Source organism: Aythya ferina, assembly GCF_964211825.1.
Source record: "Aythya ferina genome assembly, chromosome: 8".
Taxonomy (NCBI): domain Eukaryota; kingdom Metazoa; phylum Chordata; class Aves; order Anseriformes; family Anatidae; genus Aythya; species Aythya ferina.
Genome location: NC_140304.1, coordinates 7,684,157 through 7,697,184, shown reverse-complemented (window position 1 = coordinate 7,697,184; position 13,028 = coordinate 7,684,157). Strand labels below are relative to the sequence as shown.

Below are 13,028 nucleotides of genomic sequence, written 5' to 3'. Positions count from 1 at the left end.
CTAAACCTATGGATTCCACAGGTCTGTTTGTTAGACACCGTTATATATAACCACCCTACAAAACTGAGATGAACAAATCCACATGTCCCTTGCCAATACAGCAACTGTATATTACTGTTTACTAAAATATCTAAAATCTGTCTTTGCTAAATAGGGCAACAAGAAATTTCACAGTGCCAATGAACCTACTGTCAGTTAATACCAGGGAGAGAAATACTATCACTGAAACTATGAAGGAAGTCCTGGAATCTAGGTAAGAGTTTATTATAATTATTATGTAGTCTGTAAATCTTTTAATCTGGAATCTCACAACTGAGCCACAGGATTCTGTCATCTTAGAAATACGAGTTGCCTCATATCAGTTGGATACCAGATACTATTAATGCACTGAAGGTTAAGCGACATGTTATGCTCATTTAGTGGTAGTGAGACATCCTAGCTTAGATCATTCTCCATGACTAGACAACCTGAAAAAAAAAAGTCTTTCAGAAGGAAAATATTCAATGGAGTTTTCTGAAATTTTCTTCCTAGGAAGGTATAGCCTGTGCTTCATTTACTGTCTCATTACAGAGTACTCTGAGCTTTATTGGAATAAGAGCTTGTGCCACACAGTCACACATGTACCTGTCCCTGGGATACAGCTCTTTCCTCCAGTTTCTCTGTTCCTCTCCCCAGGCTTCTAGGATTCTGTGGAGTTTTTTTCTGCTCCATAACAGATGTAGCAAGAATCTTATGTGCTCATCACTTTCTTTTATAATTTCTTAGAAGTGTTGAAGTTTTTGTTCACAGTAAACTGTGAATGAGAATTAAATGTTTCTGTTAAAAAAAAAAAAAAAAAAAAAAAAAAAAAAAAAACTTTTCAAATATGTCATCTTTATGTGAATATTCCAAAGGGATGCAGATGGTCAGAAAATGAAGGAAGCAGTCATGGGTTTTGTTTGATTTTCTGAAACAACTGTTGCTTAACTCATAAAGTAGTGAACTGTCTACCAAAGGCAATACACTCACCTTTTTTATATTAATAAACATCCTTCAGATGGCTTGGCAAACACATCTAGGTATTGCATAGTTTATGCACTTTTACTGATACTAAATAAAAGGGTACAAATTTGACTGATGCAATTCTTTTTATTATTTGTAAATCAGTTTCAAAATTAAATCATAGTATTGTACATTTACACTTGGTACAAACAGGCACCTTGGAAGAACCATATGAGTCTAACTGTAGGAGTGGCAGCTTAAACTTGCATTTATTTCAGTTAAATTTAAGGTGCAGAAGCACCTTTCTATCCTGTGTCATCATTTGCAAGTGATGATGTTAGTCTTTGTCTTGCCTCATGCAACATCCCAGCTTTGCCAGGTTGAAAGTCTTCAGAAAAAGGGCAGGGCTGCTTCTGTAACACAGTTATCTCCTAGAACAAGCCCAGCTGTGAGCACCATTGCAGTTTAGACATCTCAGTTACTTGTAATGACTGGGATGTATTGCATGCAAGTTCATTGTACAGTAAAGGAGCGATTCCCAAGCCCTTAATTACCTTACAAAGTTTGCCTAACTCTAAAGTGTAGAAAATGTTTGTGCGTGAGTATGTAAGCTAGGAGATCTCCTCTGTGCGTGACTGCACCTTCTTTAGTGTTAAAAACACCAAGACTGTGCTGAAATATGTACTCCAGTGCTCTCTGGGAAAATTTGTATATGGATCCAAATATTGTTGCTGTTTTTTTAGCCCATGTCCTGAGGACTGCCTGCCCACTCTTTGAGATGTTTGCGGCTGATTGCACCGGGAGAGAGGATATCACATTAGATGGGGTACTGAGCTGTTCCTACGTGGTAATTCCTACAACACTTCCACTTTAACAGCTGTCATGTGAATTTCATATGACAGCTTTCTATTGTAATAAAACATTTTTATACTTCCTAGGTGAAAAAATACTCATTAGTTTTGTAGATAACCACAGACGCATTAGCCATTACATTCTCTGTATAAATTTGTAAGAAGCCAGTAAGCAGTACTTCAGGAAACTTGTGAAAGTTCCCTGCACCCCTGGAGTGAGCCCAAGACAGCAAAAAGAAGCTCAGGGTGTAGATGGAAAAACTACTCTTCCCTGGTTGTAGCTACAGCGGATAGGGTTGCATGGAAAGGACAGGCGAGGACAATTTATTTCTATTCTCTATGACAACTTAATGAGTACAGAACTCAGTTTCAAGTAAACTGAGCTATTTCTTGCTCTGTGGCCTCTATACATGAAAACTCAGAATTCACCCCAAATAGTCTTCTGGTGATCCAGTCACTGAGAAAGCTTTCCAAACAGCCAAGGCCTGAGTCTTAATGAATTTTTAAAAGCTTATAAAATGTTCTTTAGTTATATACACTTTAAAACAAAAGGTTTATTCTTACATGTTGGCATGTCTTTATTGGCACCATTTACTTACTTTTTATAGGAGTGAGAGCATGACTACTTCTATGCCAGCATATTTGATTGTGTATGACTTGCTTTACATTTACAGGGATCTATTGTTGCTTATGAGGAAAAATAAAATTTCTGTAGAGTGTTTAGTTAACTCCCTGTTGAAGTTAAGCAAGACATATCTTTGGAAAACTCTTAAGGGATTATTTCTAATAGTGCCAATGGGACCCTTGCTTTGCTTATAAAAATATAAGTGAATTTATAATGGACAAAGATACAATTATCCCAGAATAGCCTCAGGAAAACTCATCAGATTTCTTTCAGATGAGGTGCACAGATATGGATTGCAACATACGTTACTGTTCTCTGGGCAGAGCAGATTATGGCCTGGCTTTTATTTTCAGTGTGAGACACGTTCTGTTACCATTTTCAATGGTCAGAAATAATTCCCTTTAAATCAAGCTACTGTATTTCCTAAGTAGAATTAGTCCTTATTTATATAAGTACACGACAAAGAATAATCTTATGCGGGGATTTTAATATTGCTAGTGATGAAAAACTGAATGCTCAAAGTCTCTCAGTATGCTCAGATCTTTGGAGTCTCTCAAAGTCTGTCCTGGTTTAATCCAAGAAATTGCAAACAGTCTCAGTGTAACAAAAGAAACTATATTCATCAGCCTTTTTCTCCTTTCTAGATCAGGAGTTCTTTCCTCTGCATTTCCACAAAAGCTTTTATGCAAAGCCCTTATAGAGCTGAAGAAACCTTGTTAAAACTTAATTACAAACCCATGTTGTATTAAAAAAGAGCATCTGGAAAGGGCATTTCTCACAGGCTTGTGTTTAATTATTAACAGTTATTTCTGTTGACTCCCCCACTAACTTATTAAATACATTTTCTTCCTCACGAGGAGGGACTCTCAGATACGCAGAACTGACGATTTTTAAAAGATTCCCAGTTCCCTCAGCATCTGAGCATATTTAAACCTGCGGGCCTGGCTGTCCTTCTGGTTGTACACCTGGTCTCAAGCATGAATTACTGTAACAACATCTTCGCTGACAGCGAAGTGCTTCTTCAATAGACGTGAGCTTATTGTCTAGGTACTGTTGCTAGGAAAAACAGCTGATTAGAGGGCTGGTGTAGCAGCCAGTTGATGTAATACATGCTTGCTAAAACTCTTATCAGAACTTTGCACACTTTCAAGAATGCTCACAAGTAGGCTGGATTTATCAATATAAAAAGAGGCCCATTCTTCCTTCATTTCACTTACCTGTTGGAGGCAGCCTGTCTAAGTTGTAAAGCTTGAAAGCCATACTCTGTCCCCTCCTGCTATTCATGCCCATCACTCACCGACACACAGATGCAGCAAAGGAAACACCAGGTCGTAGACAGGTTTTTTTCCCCTCTGTGTCTGTTCTGGGGATGTGAGCCAGAAAGAGGGCTTTGAGCTGCTTTGTTTTGCATGCACAGACGTGTGCTCTTTGGAAGACCTTTCAGGTGTTATCTTCAATGAACCACACTATCTAGATTCTGAGAATGAGAAGACAGGAAAATAGGCCAGATCAGAAGTGAAGTGGGGATAAGTCTTGTGCATAATGTTCAACTGCAATTGTCTCTTCCCAAATGGTATAACTGATCCAAGGTTTCAGCAGGGGATCACACACAAGGCATATTTATTCCTATTATTATTATTCATTAGCCATTAGACAGTTTGGCTTAATGCTATTTAAGGATGTGAAATCAAAAACAACCTTTTACTTTTGATTAAAAAAACCCTCCTGTATTAATTCTTATTATGTAAATCTTATGTAGTTTGCTTAAAGCAAACAACTCCCATCCGTCAAAAGGGAGTATTTCTGTAACTCATGCAAAATGACATTCTTTCTTCTGTACTGCCAACAAAGATGACCAAAAAAAAAAAAACACCCCACCTTTCATCTTGGATAAAATCTAAGAAAAGTGTGTGTCGGATACACTAAAGGCTTGTTGATCTGTGATTTAGCATCACTGGTCCTTTTTTGCAGCTGCTTTGTAGAATGCAGATTAGCTCTCAGATACGTCTTAAAAGGCAGTTGATGGATGACATTAGATTGCTAAAGCAGCCCCTACCCCCTTAGATTAAATGGTTACTGAAGCAAAGAGTTGGCAGGCCCCTTAGTTGAGAACCTTGGCAATTTTTGACCTTTGAAATGGCTTCTTGAGACCTTGATCACCTGGGTGCAATTCAGAACACCCCAGCATGTACACCAACCTGAGAAGGAGGGGTCTTTGTGCATAAAAAACTGAGGTGTCATAGAAAAAATTATGAATTAGAGTTTCACAGAAAAGTAGCACTACAACTCAACTATATCAGGGACTGTTTTGTAAATTTGAAGGCTCCTTTGGGACCTTAACATATAGAATACAGTAGGAAGCAGAGCAAAGGAAATCAAACCGGATAGATAGTGTAGGTACATACAGTATAAGTGGGGAGGCTAGGAGTAGAGGGGAATATTGTATATTACTGATTTGCAAAGAAACCAGTTTGCAAATGAATTTAAATACAAGTTGGACTTTAACCACAGGACATATACTTCTTGCAAATTGAGTCTGTCCTTTCCTTTTGCTTATAGCCCTTGACCATTGAGGTGCTGTAGTTTAATTGTGTGAAACTGAGTTTCAAGATTCAAGATACTGCTCAGATTGTTCTGCAATAAATTCTTCAGATTCAGCAGCTTCAGCACAAGGGAGCCCATGGACATTGAAATAACCAGATCTCTGCAGCTATCACATGAAAAAGGGTTTCTTTCTTCTGGATCCTTCAGACTTTTCCCAGCCTTGTTTACAGGTAATTTTTGGATGCCTGCCTGTTCTCTGTACATGCCTCTAATTGCTTTCCCTTTTATACTTCTTTTCTTGCTAACTTCTTCATGGCTTGCAGAAGGTGTTAGTTTTACATGTGTCTTCTCTGCCCTTGCACTCCTCACTCACAAATGTGCCTCACCACAGTATGCCCTTTTATGCCTTAGTCATTCTTGCTTAGTGCTATACAAAAGGCATAGCCAACCCTGGAAAATCTCTTTCTGTGGCATGCTGATGTATTGTGATTAATGCATTATCAACAATGACAAGTCTGCCTTGGGAAACTCCAGCAACCCGTAGGCTTTTTTTTTTTTTTTTTTTTAAGAAATAACTCTTAAAAACAAGTGGCATATCCCATGCAGATGAATTTCTTTTCTTTGATTCCTGAAGGTAGAATCAGCATGTTGATGTTGCACATAAAGATAAGCCAACAAGAGACCTTGCTCAGATGAAATAAACCTGAAAGTAGTAGTAACAGTGATTAATATTATTTGTGTTGTCTTTTCATATAACATTGCAGAGAACTCAATAACACATGTGGCACTTAATAGAAAGGGTGTTCAATATTATCCTAGCACTGAAGGGGAAAGCCTACCCTCCTTCCAAGCAAGAAGACTGTGCTGTAAGACTCCACAACCACAGCATTTGCATGAGAAAGCAAGAAAGCGGATGGCTCTGGACTTCTGTTCTTGCTAATTAGTTTGGGGAAGTAGGAAGAAACATTTCAAAAAAACATCACATTTCTTAGACAGAGAACAAGTCATCTTGCTGTTAAGTTCTGTTCTAGGGGTGCAAAACATCTCCAGTCTGGGAGACAGGACTGCCGTCCCAAGCAGATTTTTGAATTATTTTTCTTTATTTTAAAACAAGCCAAGTGCGAGTGTTTTTCTGGACAAACTACTGGCAATTCTGTAACTTCTGACATTAGGTCTGCTAGCACAAATCCCATACATATTTTTCTAAATTATAATTCAAAATGATCATATCCCATAACTCATAATTTAAAGAGTGACTCAGGATTCAAAAATAAGCCTTTCAGATAATCTCACTTAATTTAGGAGTTTAGTTTAGGAGTAATGAAAAGGAATTTGCAATCTGTTTGAAATCTCCTTTCAAGCTGAGCTCTAGTTACAACCTTCTGACTAGATGTCTCTAGTTATAGTGCCAAGAGATAGAAATTCAAGTGCACAGTGCTCTTCTGTCCTCACAATAAACCTGAAATTTCTCGACTTTGGACCTCAGCCTGAAACGTTCTCCATGCCTTCTCTTCTCCTGACCTCAGCTGTCACAGTGGCACCCTGCGGGAAAGCGTTTTGTTTTCCATTGGCCTCCATTTTAGTCTTTCAGGAAGATGAATAATATAATTTATATTATACAAATAATGAAACTATGTATTGTTGCATGTGTTCTCCCTGTACATGTACATATCACCGTCTAGAAAATGGGTACAGACCCTGGAGTTAAAGGAAAGAAGAGGTTAATGAATCACATCTTTTTCAAAAAAGTGACTGTACAGAATGCTGTTCAATCACTCATAAGGCAACTTGTGTTTTCTGAGAGATTTACGTAGCCCAGCTATGTTTTATATGGTAGAAACCTCCTTCCCATGTTTCAGACAAATCATATGCCTATCATATTCATAATCACATTCATATATATTATATATATGTGTGTATGTATATAAATATACACACAAACATATATATATCAAATATAATCATATTCCTGGGCAGCCTGCTCTAAGGAACCTGCTTTGGCAGGGGGGTTGGACCCAGTGATCTTTTGAGGTCCCTTCCAACCCCTTCAATTCTGTGATTCTGTGATATGCCTAGAAAATTATACAGGAAAAATAAATCTGCAGGTGACCATTTCATCCATTTAATATTTTTACTTACGTCTGTCGTTTTTTCACCTGCTACCAGAATGAAGGGAGGCAAACTAATGCATTGAAGTGGGGAGAGGGAGCTATGTTTGATAGGACAGGAAAGAACTTCTATATGCCAACATTCATATATCTTCTCTTTACTTGGATTTTTGTTGGTTTGTTTGTTTGTTTCTTTGCTTTTTTAAGCTCAGAAGTCAGTATGAACAGTAACGGGCACTCACAGATGTGCTTTAGAGGAACGTTTGGGGAAGGTGTCTCAGAGTGCTTTGTCATTTGCTGACAAACTGGTGCCAGGACCAGAACTTAATGAAGTCTTCAGAGAAAATTTTGCGGCAGATCAGGGAATCTCAAAGGTATGGACCTGCAGTAAAACTGCTGTAACAGATGATTTATTTACCTTTTTTCATCTCTTGAAAGGCTGAAAGTTGAGCTTTGTGGCAAGCTTTAATATCACCTTCTTGGTTGCACCCTCGTTATTATTTTTCAGGTTTTCTGGCATTCAAAAAAATAAATAAATAAATAAATAAATAAATAAGGCCAGGGCAGTAGCTTAGAGTTACTTGCAGTTTATCTCCCAGTGATATCTTCAGTCTTTAAAGCCTATTGAGCACCTCTGCTATGCTGCCAATGTAAATTACCTTAGACCATCAGACAGGAGAGGGCCGAGTCGCTCTGCTGCTGATTCTCTGTTGCCTTCCACACTCTGGAGCTGGATTCACATCAGCAAGTAGGTGCCATTCTTTTTCCAGGAGGACAGTAACAAAATTTGCTCCCTTACATATTAAAGAATCCCAGGAGACACAGTGCTTTCCTGAAGGAGATTGTTTCAGCGCTAAGCTGATGTTTCTGTTACCAGAAGACTTCCAGTTCTTAGGTAGGACCCTTTATGGGACAGGCTTGTTTACACAAAACTGTTTTGTTTCCCTACTAATGTAGGAAAAGTAGCCGAATGGACAAAACCTTACTGTGTTATTGAAGATCAGGACAATAGTACTAGAAACGCAACAGTATAAATAAGTGGCTTTTCTGAGCACTAGCAATTTGGGGGGAGAATGTAAACAGTGCATTGATTCTAGAAAAATAACATAAACTTGCAAAATGTGCCATTTTTTTTTCCACTGAAAAGATGGGGTTAGTAAGGTTTTTCTCAGTTATACAAACCAGGTTTTTTTCTCTATGGGAAAACAGATAAGGTATTAAAAAGAGATGGTAAAGTTTTGCTCATGTTATGCCCACCTCTTAAAAACACTCTTAGACCGTCACAGCCCATCTCAGCCTACAGGCCAAGAACTGAATGCTCGTATAGGGTCAAATACTTTTTCCCTCCTATAGCGATATCCATTAGGATACAGAGTATGATAAAGTGATGTAGCATCGATGAAGCTAGCTGCCAAGGCAGAATTTCAAAGTAAAGCCAACGCATAATTTGGCTGGGAGCAAAACAATTCCAGTGCACCTCTGTGACTTCGGAAAGCAGAGCTCACGCCACTGAGCCTCACTGGTGGCTATTGCTGAGCCGGCAGCTGGAGAGCCCCAGAAATCATTCTGGCTATCTGAAGGACAGACCTCAGCCACCCAGTGTCAGTGGGAGGATGTGAAGGGACTTGGGTCCTGCCTGGAGTGTGGGCTCGGTCATATAAATGCAGGATCTCATCTTTGGGAATTGTTGCTCTGAACTGCATCACTTTCACCAGCCCTACGAGGCAATGCACCTAGTCCTGGACTCCAGTCCTACACGTAAACGTCACTTCGGTACTGAAAAAGTGTTATTTGGTCAGCTGTGGAGGGAGGATGGCTTAAATTCCCTCTTGTCTCTCTTGTTTAAACTAACTTACATGTCTGCTCAGTGGGCGTTTGGAAATTACCTTTACTGTATGTATTTTCTGTTTCAAAATTTCACGTTGCAATGAGCAGTCCAGAAATCCAGATGTGCCCTGTTACAATGAGAACATTTTAAAGTGGCAGGTGTTATAGCACTCTCTCAGACCAGTACGTTTTTGTATCTTTTGTACTGCTTTAGTGTCTAATGCCAAGGAATTTGATTTTTTCAGGAACGTTTTTTAATTTTTATGAAATGTGTATTCAGATACAAATAGCTAGAAATACCCAGCATCAATTCCTTTCTTCTGATTCCTGTTCTGTTTTCATATATTGAGCTCATGCAATTTGTTTTTTTACATTAAACAGATTCCTGATCTGAAAGCTTACTTAGCTTTCAAATTTAGATTTAAAAAAAAAAAAAAAAATGGAACGGATGAAATTAAATGTTTCTTTTGGATCGTACACTGACAAAGAAAAGGAAATCCCTTGCTGTGGGATATTGCAGTCATGGGTCATGAACGTTTAAGCAGGAGTTACTGCCATCCAGAGGAGAAAAGCCATAAACTGTCATATTTCATTATTGTTTTAAGCATAGGAAGGTAAAACACATTGGTTGATTCAGTTTATTTCATATTAAGGAATCCAAGAGTAGAGAAATAATATAAATGCACCCAGGGGTTTCTGCATGTGCTGTTTGTTTGTTGTTTGTTTTTTACGTAGGTATTTATGAAACAAAGTTCAGAGGAGCACTGGAGATGACACAGTATGAAACACATCCACAGAGGAAGAATCACCAGGTAATAAAAGCAATTTACTTTCCTCTCTGCGGGTGGAGATATGGCAGGAAGAGGTTTTAGAAATACCCGTGCTAGGTTCCAAGCTTTGGGCAAGACACAGAAAGTCTTATGACTTTCCAGCTTTCCAGGGGATAATGCGTGCCCCTCATAGCCTGTGCGACAGCTGCTTACGCCTTCTGCCCAGTGCGGCCCTGAAGTTGAGCAAGAGAAAAGTTCTCAGCTGAAGGGGGAAAAAAATTGAGAGGAAAGGCACAAAAAGATTTAAACTGCTGAAATGCAAAGCCTTTTTTTTGGACAGGCTTTTTGGACAGACCATCTTCATCCGCAACTGTGTGAAAAGTGCAAGAATGGCGATATTTGACTAAATATGATAGTCCTTTGACTAAAAATAATGACAACTACTAACCCCCCAGCTGGCGGCAGCAGGCGCGGTGTTGCAGCGCCCTCTGCTGGGCTCGGGGCGGGCCGAGCGCTCCCGCTGCTGCTCCGGGGGACTCTGCTCCGCTCCCCTCCGCCGGCGGCTGCCGCAGCCCGACCCGGCCTCGGCTCCGGTCCTGGGGCCGGGAACAGCCGGTGACACTGCTGACACCGCCCCGCACCTACCACCAGGCCGGGAAGCCCGCACTGAAGAATCAGGAGTGCCAAAAACAACCGAGCAAACTTCTGAGCTTCCTGTCTGCAGTCTTTCCTTCCAGACGATTATTTATGTTGCGATTGTTTCCAAAGACACTGAAAAACAAACAAACAAACACTGAAATTGTGCTTGTTTATAAACACGCACAATAACATGATCTTTAAATGTATGTTTTAATTGCTGGGAAAAAGTTATTTTCCCTTCTTCTGTATCACCCTGAGACTTAAGGGGAAGCATGAATTTCTCCGTTACTGTATAGTTCTTGAAAATAACACACATCACAATCCACCACAAAGGCCAGCACAGCACCCCAGTGATTTCAGTCAGGTACTCGACACACAGAAATTTAGCAAAGTTGGTAGTTGGACAGGATGCGACCCATGTTTTTTTGCCACTCTACCAGATGCCATGAGTATAACATTGCATCACCTCCACCTCCGTCACGGGATGATCTATTTCAATAGTATGTGAGGAACAACTGCGCCTACAGGTAATGGATAACCCTAAAAGAGCATCATCCAAGAAAAGCAGAGCAGAAATCACTGGCTACTGTTTCCAATTAGGAAAAAAAAAAGAAAAATCAGGAAGAGCTGCATTTTACAGAGCCAAAATGACATCCTATTTCATATAGTCTAATTTTTAAATATTGTAATTCAAACAAAAACAAACTTCAGTCAGAAATCTGCATTAAAATTTGGAAGAGGCACTACTGAGATATAAGGAGGTGAATGGGCCAGGACTCAAAACATTGGATATAGTTTTCCACCACATTTGTCCAACCAAATCCATGTAAACTTTGAGCAAGTTTGGCAAGAGCCATGGTGGTTTTGTTTTTACAGCCATACGAAGGGAAAAAATCCCTTGTGTATTGGGTATTCCTTGAAACGGGTAAAGTCATTGTGGTAAAATGTGTTTATGTATTCTAAGACAATCATAAATCAAGACAAGTCTTTGAAGACAATTTGAGGTAATAATTTCATGCCTGTTTCTTAAGTTGCCTAGTCTACATAGCTGCCTAAATGGGTAAGTGCCAGTGTAAACAGTCACTACTAGGTGCTGCCAAATGAAATCATCACCCTTTTTAGTGCCCCTTACCAAAGCATGCTCCTCACTGGCAGCCTTCAGTACGTATGCAAACCAATGAATCATCTTGTTAGCTCAGAGGATGACAGTGAAATTAAATTCCTTCTCTTCTAAATGCAACAGTTTAGTCATTTGAGACAGGAAATCGCTTTCTGTTGGGAAGCAGTATTGGGTGAATCTCAACCAGTTTCCAGAACTGAGAAGGGCTCAGGTTGCAGGAGAAACGATGTGATTATGATGGGCAGGAAGCAGAACAGGACAAGTTCGAGCAAAGACTCTGTAGAATGCAATAGCGAATATTACTCTTGATTACTCTTCTTTAATAGCTAGATCAAAAAAAAAAAAAAAAAAGTATACCAAGATTAATTCCTAAATACATTAGCTCCTAGAGAAGCTTTTAGAGAATCCTATTCAAATGTTGGGATTTTTCTATAAAAACACTTGCCTGTGCCCGGCATCCCCCCAAGGCAGTTCTGCAGAAGCATCTTCACAAATGATGATGTAAAGGAGGAGATGCAGTGAAGTAGATGGGGAAGCATGGAAACACACCTTGCTCTTTTTCTCTCCCACATCTATTATTTCGCATGTGCTATTGCCCAGCTGTGGTACCTCACTATCAATGGAAGCTGGCAGAAGGATCAATGACAAGTTGTCATGAGAAAAGGAGGGTGCAGGCTGCTCAAAAGCACATTGAGAAGTATCTCCTATTGAGGAACTTCACCAAAACTGATTGTGATTCCTCTGTGTCAAGACAGAGGACAAATTTTGAGTGTTGTTATATCTATTTTTATGATACCAAGATCTCTCTAAGAATTTATGAGACTCTCTCTTTGGATTTACTTATCCCTTCAGGAAGTGTAGATTATAGATTAGTCATTTTAAGCCAGCTGACCTCAGTCACCTTCATTGACAGGCAAACTCAAGCTTAAAGTGAAAGGATTCCCGGGATCACAGGTTTCTACTAAAGTAAGTGCATGTGCTATCAGAGTACTCAATATGAGAAACATTTATATTTAGTTCCAGAATTATTAATTCTCCAAAGTGGTGCAGATTTAAATGGAATTAAATTCAATAGTGAATCCCACCTTACATAATGATACATGGGACTAGAAGCAATAACCTGCTGAAAGACTATGGAGCTGAGCATATCTGGGGTATTTGGCTGACTTGGAGCAGACTTCAAAGATTGCCTGAAAAGGTGGTGCCTTTTGCAGAGCTCCCTGTAATCTATCTGTACATTTTCACAATTTTCAGGACTGTTTTATGTGCAAAATTTTCAATTTAAAGATGAAATGATATCCTAAAATATTCCAGATGGGTTAATTACATTCCTTACAGCACAGTTGAGGCTGAAAAAGTCCCTTCTGGAGCTCTCAGGCTCTGATCTATCCACCTACATCTCTGACAGACAAGGAGGTGTCCCAGTATTTTCAGTGTCTTTTCAGTGTGTTTGCAAGGCTACTTGAAAAGGAGGAGAGAAAAAAAAAAAAGGGGGTGGGGGGGGGGGAGGAGTTCTATCTATTGGAGATACCAAAGAAGGCAATAAACAATGCCGTGCTTTTC

General features: G+C 39.4%; 1 long non-coding RNA gene across 2 annotated transcripts in view; it reads left to right on the top strand.

Moving 5' to 3' along the window:
• Positions 1-13,028, top strand: part of LOC311440426 — a 73,138-nt gene that overhangs the window by 24,588 nt on the left and 35,522 nt on the right. Inside the window, exons 9-13 of one of the 2 annotated variants that reach the window (XR_014695401.1) lie at positions 155-253; positions 5,017-5,231; positions 7,317-7,483; positions 9,672-9,748; positions 12,379-12,431. This is a non-coding gene — a long non-coding RNA (uncharacterized lncRNA). Of the gene's footprint in view, positions 1-154; positions 254-1,724; positions 1,808-5,016; positions 5,232-7,316; positions 7,484-9,671; positions 9,749-12,378; positions 12,432-13,028 lie in introns of both variants that reach the window. The other variant, XR_014695402.1, reaches the window with a different exon arrangement.